We start from the raw sequence: 7119 nt of genomic DNA on the forward strand, positions 1-7119 counted from the left end.
TCAAATACATATTATCAAAGGTCATTTTACATTTTTACAATTTTTCCCATTTTTTTAAATTTTTTGCCATTTTCAATCTTTTTAAATCTGCATCTTTGATTAAATAATGCCTGGTGATCTATCCATGAATGTCCTTGTTCAGTCAATCCTTAAGCAATGTTTGTTGTGATGACAACACTCTACTCTTGTCTCCCAATTGTTCTACTGTGTTGTCATCTTGTCACATGCATTCCCAATGGAGTCTGTAGTGTTGACTACTAAAACTGGAGAGTGCAAAATCTGGTGCAGCTGTACATGGTAGCCAATCAAATTCAGTTGTTCAAATAAGCTTTGACAACAAACTGGAAGCTGATTGGTTTCTATGCAGAGTTGCACCAGATATTGCACTATCCAGTTTTAGTAAATCAACCTCTATAAGCTTTGCCAACACACGTTGCATGCAAGGCCTGCAGTCATTGTCACCAGGAAGCAGGTCCTGAGCAATGACGTTAAAGTGGTTGTAAAGGCTGAAGGTTTTTTTACCTTCCTGCATTCTATGCTTAAAGGTAAAAACCCTTCTGTGTGCAGTGGCTCTCCCAATCCTTACCTGAGCCCCCTCTGATCCAGCAATGTTCTCAACAGCCTCTGCTGTCTTGGGAATCTTCCTCTTCATTGGCTGAGACAGCAACAGGATCCCACTGGCTCCCGCTGCTGTCAATCACAGTTGAGAGCAGGGAGCGAGGCGGGGTCGAGCCCCCACACTATGGGGTTTATTTACTAAAGCTGGAGAGTCCAAAATCAGACTCCCTTCTGCATAGAAACCAATCAGCTTCTAACCCAGGGGTGGGCAAACTTTTTGACTTGAGGGCCGCAATGGGTTCATATATTGGACCCGGGGGCCGGACCAAGAGTAGATGAATGATGTGTATGTGTCATCCATAGTAAGTATAGTAATATTCCCCCATAGTAAGCATAGTAATTAATCCCCCATATAGTAATTCATCCCCCATAGTAATTCATCCCCCATATAGTAATTCATCCCCCATAGTAATTCATCCCCCATATAGTAATTCATCCCCCATAGTAATTCACCCCCCATATAGTAATTCATCCCCCATATAGTAATTCATCCCCCATAGTAATTCATCCCCCATATAGTAATTCATCCCCCATATAGTAATTCATCCCCCATAGTAATTCACCCCCCATATAGTAATTCATCCCCCATATAGTAATTCATCCCCCATAGTAATTCATCCCCCATATAGTAATTCATCCCCCATATAGTAATTCATCCCCCCTATAGTAATTCATCCCCCCTATAATAATTCATCCCCCATATAGTAATTCATCCCCCATAGTAATTCATCCCCCATATAGTAATTCATCCCCCCTATATTAATTCATCACCCATATTAAGTCCCCAAGTCCCCCCTGTGTCAATTCACTTACCTTTGCTCCGCGCGTTCCTCTCGCCGTTTTCCCGCGCCGTTCCGGTGTAGCATGAAAATCTGTCTCCTATGAGGATCTGTCCCCCTCGACGTATCTGCGCATGTGCCAGTTTCAGGCATTAGCAGCCGATCGGCGATCTCCGGCACATGCGCAGATACGTCGAGGGGGACAGATCCTCATAGGAGACAGATTTTCATGCTACACCCGGTCTTCTGGGTGGACTGTGAGAGGAGCCTAGCGGGAGCCTAGCTCCGCGGGCCGGATTAAAAGGTCCGCCGAGCCGTATACGGCCCGCGGGCCGTAGTTTGCCCATTGTTGTTCTAACCTCAGCTTGTTCAGTGAAGCTTTGGCAATGAAACCTGGAAGCTGATTGGTTTCTATGCATAAGGGAGTCTGATTTTGGACTCTCCAGCTTTAGTAAATAAACCCCTATGTGTCTTATGGATGCATATAGTAGCAGCTTGGGGACAAGTACTCAGAGCTGCCCCCAAGGCGAGCGGCTTCCCCTGGGGGTACTGCTCGAGGAGAAGGAGCCAGGAGCGCCGGAGGGGACTCAAAAACAAGAGGATCTGGGCTGCTCTGTGAAAAATTACTGCACAGAGCAGGTAAGTATAGACATGTTTGTTATTTTAGAAGAAAAAAAAAACAAGCTTTAGTGTCACTTTAAGTAAGTGCATACAAACAGGAAATGGCTGAAAAAAACTGATGGCGTTCAATTGACCCTAAACAAAGATAACGCGTTGGTACGCAACTTCCGGTGACATGGTGACGCACTTCTGGGCGCGGTGGCCATCTTGGTACACCCAACAAACCCATGCAGTACACCCAGATGCATGAGGTTTAAAAGTCTGTTTACTGTGGACCAAATGTGAGTGCAAATTTTGTTTTAATGACATCTTATTGATTAAAAAACGTTATTGCACCATGAGGGATTCTTTTTCTGTTTCACTAATATGATCCTGAGTGGGAGTGAGCTGTATTGCGGTACCTGTGCCTGGAGGAACCTGAGAGGAGTAAGTGGTAAGTAGTAAGGGAGCTTATGTGGCGTTTATCTTCTGTGACAGGTTAACATCTATAAGGATCAGGAGGTGATCCTTAAAAGCGTGCTGGCCCTTGGTGGTCACTGTTTGGAGGTGGGGGGCCATTTTGGCCATTTTGAGGAGTTTTTCACCAGAGTGGAGATCACTTTTTTTCACGTCATCACCTGCATGAATTATGTGAAGATCACGACCATATATATATATATATTTTTTTTTTGTCTATTGGACATTATTATATATATTTTTTGTGTATGTTTTTTGTGATTATTTTTTATATGAGGACTACATATGAATAGGTTTTTTGTTGTCACCAATCACTGATATTGTTTGTCCCCAAAAGGGGATTCACTTGGTACACCATTTGTATAGTCCCATTTTTGGGACAGGAGGGTGGTATTTATATATATTCATATATATATATTTTTTAAGTCACTTGTTTAAGTGTGTATTTAAACAGGGTTTTCTGTTTTCTCACCATTTTTTCACACGTTTATTCACAATTGGATACAGATTGTATCAGAGCACTGTGTGTGTATTATAGAATTTGTGGTATTTATTTTACTGTGTAGCGTTTCACCATTTTTTATTTTATTGGTTCAAATGATCCTGTTATTATACCAGGTTTCTTTTTTAATGTTTACTTGTGTTATAGGTTGTACTCCTTTATTTAAAGTGTATCTAAACCAAGAACAAAAAATGCAATATATAGCATCTTACCAGTCCTTCAATGTGCTGGCTGCATTCGTTTTCTTTTTTTTTCCTATTTTCACCTGGTGATCCTGCCAGTAACACCCTTTCTGTCCTAGAGTGACAATGCTCTCTCGTTGTACTGGATGTATGGAGAAGTAGCGTTGTCACCGTAGGTCAGGACTACAAGCTCCTACCCCTCTCACCTTCTCTATAACAAACATATAATACAATCTGCGCTGGTCAATCAAACATCAAATACAAGCTGCCAGCACTATAGTCTGATACTGTTAATATAAGATCACATATATATATAAAGGTGCAGCGCTAAAATAACAAAAGTAAACAAATGAAATAGATGAATATTGTGAATGGTGAACAAATAATCAATATAAGGAAATCTATTCAGTCCCGGTGCCAAACAGACACTATACATATAATGTCCATCAATCAAATCGTGTATCTCCAGTGATAAAGGAATATCAAATGTGTCCAAATGCACCGCGTGTCACCCCACTCAGCGCTCACAGGAGGCTTACCGGATAATATTGACCATCATGTTATAGAATGGTCAATTAGGGTGCAAATGTAATCAAAAGGCGACCACTCCAAAACACTCCTTCTTAGCCTCCAACCGTGTGTTAAACAGCATTCCCGCACTCCGGATGGGATGGTCGTTGATAAGCACATAGAAAGCAGATGCATGGAACAAAAAAATTGGCCATAGTGTAAAATCCATAAGCAATATTTATTGAGCCAAAGTAATGTACTTACGCCACAAGCAAATCAATACAGCATTGTATATGGGCAAAAAAACGCGTGGACCACATCCAAGATGGTCAAGGGCGTGCGCGCATGAGTGGTGATGTACGCCCTAGCTCCACCCACTCCTCAAATATAGGTCGGAAACAATACAAACTGATAAAAATGGAACACAAGCAGACAGCGCTGAAGGTTATCAGTAACAAAATTTCAACAGGTTTTATTTTGCACTTATCAAACATGTACAACAAAACAAATCAATACAGATCAAAAGGGAGAAGATAAGAGAAGTTACATATGTGGTCAGGTTGAAAAAAGCTACAAGTCCATCTAGTTCAACCAATATACCAAAATCCGATGTTAGGGTACATAACATTTAAAGTATAACTAAAGGCATTTTTTTTTAGTTTTGGATAGAGTGGAAAGGGATGAGACCACCTGTCAGTTTTTATTGCTCTCTGCACCCCCATTAGGGAGATTCACCCTCTGTATTTGTCCTGTTTACCATTATCATTGAAACTGAAAGTAAAAAAAAAAGTAATAGAGGGCAAATCTTCCAATAGGGACACTAGTTCTGGTGACCTGGGAGTCCTCTAGAGCAGGCCTTGAAATTTCCACTAGCCTGAGTGGAAATTATGGTGGGGGCGAGTGTGTCCCCCAGTGCCGTCTTGCTGAGCAGGTTCGGAGCTCAGGCCAGATCTGTCATTGGCACTGGGAGCTGTCAGACTGCTCAATAGCTGAGCGCAGTGAAAGCAAAGGAAGGAGTATGTGCTGTGCTCCTTGCCTCCCCCTAGAGTGCAGTACCCGGCTTTGTGAGTGAACAACGAAGTACTGCAACTTTTTATAGGGCTGTGTGTGTGTGTCTACCTAATTTCAGTTCACTCTGGTCACATGATCCTCTATGTCAGCCAGTGGTGGCTTCAGGGGAGAGGAGAGAGCACTTAACAGCGTGCGTGCATGCATGTGTGTGTGTACATGTGTATGTTTGTGTGTGTCTGTGTATGCATGTACATGTGTCTGTGTGTATGTACATGTGTGTATCTGTACATGTGTCTGCGTGTATGTACATTAATGTGTGTGTGTATATGTGTCTGTGTGTGTGTGTGTACATGTACATATGTGTGTGTGTTTGTGTGTATGTACATACATGTGTCTGTGTGTACATGTGTCTGTGTGTATGTAAATGTGTATATCTGTACATGTGTCTGTGTGTATGTACATGTATGTGTCTGTGTACATGTGTCTGTGTGTGTATCTACATGTGTGTGTATGTACGTACATGTGTCTGTGTATGTATGTACATGTGTCTGTGTATGTATGTACATGTGTCTGTGTGTGTACATGTATCTGTGTGTATGCATGTCTGTACGTGCCTGTGTGTGTATACATGTGTCTGTATATGTGAGTGTGTGCATGTGTCCATGCGTGTGTGTACGTTTCTGTGTGTGTATGTATGTACATGTCTGTGTGTGTGTACAGGTGTCTCTGTTTGTGTGTGTTTGTTGGTGACGAGTAACTCTTACGGCCTGGCTAGTAGCTCAGGACTTGAAATTTTAAGTCCTGCATTAGAGTATTCCTTAATTTGCAGGGATTTCTTCTAACTTCAAATAATTATTACAGGGGTTATAACCAGGGGTGTATTTACCACAAAGCAAACAAGGCATTTGCCTAGGGCAACATTTTTCAGGGCGGCAGCACCTTCCCAGGAAGAAGGGACATATGCAGCATGGGGACCAGGTGGGATCCAAAAGAGGCTACGGGCTGCTTATTGGTGTATGCAGAGCCCGACTCTCGTTCCCGGGGATGCCTGCAAGAGTGAAAATGAGTGTCTTCCTCTCTGTTGCCGGAGGAGGGGGGTGGGTGGGTGTTATTGGAAGGTTCTCTTGGGTGGGGGGAGCAGGGGTGTTGTTGGTCACTGCCAGGCTCTCTCCGTGGGGTGGAATTCTGCTGTTGGTTGGTGTCAGGCTCACTCCACGGGGAAGGGGGAGTCTGATTTTTGTGTTGCCTAGGGCAGCACAAAACCTAAATACACCACTGGTTATAACCCTACCTTACTCTATCCATAATGAAAATCAGTTTTTACTATAGTTCTACTTTAAAAAAATGTAAACCCTAAGCTTGTAAAACAACCCATTTGGTTTAACATTTTTGTATTCATATAAACAAAATTCAAAATACGCTTTTCCATTTTTTTATAAGTGATGACATCTCTTCTCAGCTACATAAAGAACAGTCTCTGTTCTCAGCTGCATAAGGAGCTGAAAGAGCTGGGGGAGGAGAAGCAGCAGTGCACTGCTCTTCCCCGTGAATGGCTGTGCAGGTGGGGGTAGCATTAGTCTGACCATTTGAGGAAATCCAGCATGGCTAAAAAACTGACTATGCTGGGCTATCATGCCTAGTATGGTCAGCAGAGGGACTGGCAGGAACACCAGGCATTTCACACAAAGGAAGCAATATAAAGAGAACAGGATACTTTTTCATACAAGTACATGGTACAGCAGGCACATATCAGGAATATGAAATGTTGGGTTTACATATTCTCTATGTTCAAGATGTTCTGAAGTCTTTGTACCTGAGTGGCACATTGAAGAACACTTGTGTTTCATGCATCATCTAGATGTCTGGTCTCTTCTTTTAAAGCACATAAGCTCTATGCAGACATCATACTGGAGGGAGGTGAACCCAGGACCTCCAGTGCTGTCAGGTAAAATGAATTGTGACTACTATTAGCCATGATTTCCAGTTATAGTAGACCTAAAGATTCATGTACACCTAGACTTGTGAAATACCCATTACAGTCATCAGGTTTTCTCCAGAATCAGGCAAATCAGATAACGGCCTTTTACAGCACTTACAGTATGTGTTCCCCTGCTGCTACTTTGTGCTGGGCCTTCCAACTGGAGTGATCACAGAGCTGCCCATGAGTATTTCCCATGTCATTTTATCAGAACAGAGGACAGTGCATGGGGTTAAATTATATCTAAACTCAAAAATAAAAAATGTAATATATTGCAGCTTACCAGTCCTTGGATGCAATGGCTGCGTTTGTTTTTTAGGCTTTTTTACCTTTAGGTCCCTTTCACACAGCGGGTCGAATCAGGTCTGCCTGTCAATTTTTCAGGTAGACCTGTTTGTATGGTCCATTCACTTTTACAGACCAGCGGGGGTAAACAGACTTGTTTCCGTTTTATACCCACCT

The sequence above is a fragment of the Staurois parvus genome, unplaced genomic scaffold (assembly GCF_062004578.1).
Source record: "Staurois parvus isolate SC_StPar_1 unplaced genomic scaffold, SC_StPar_1.0 ptg000249l, whole genome shotgun sequence".
Classification (NCBI taxonomy): Eukaryota; Metazoa; Chordata; class Amphibia; order Anura; family Ranidae; genus Staurois; species Staurois parvus.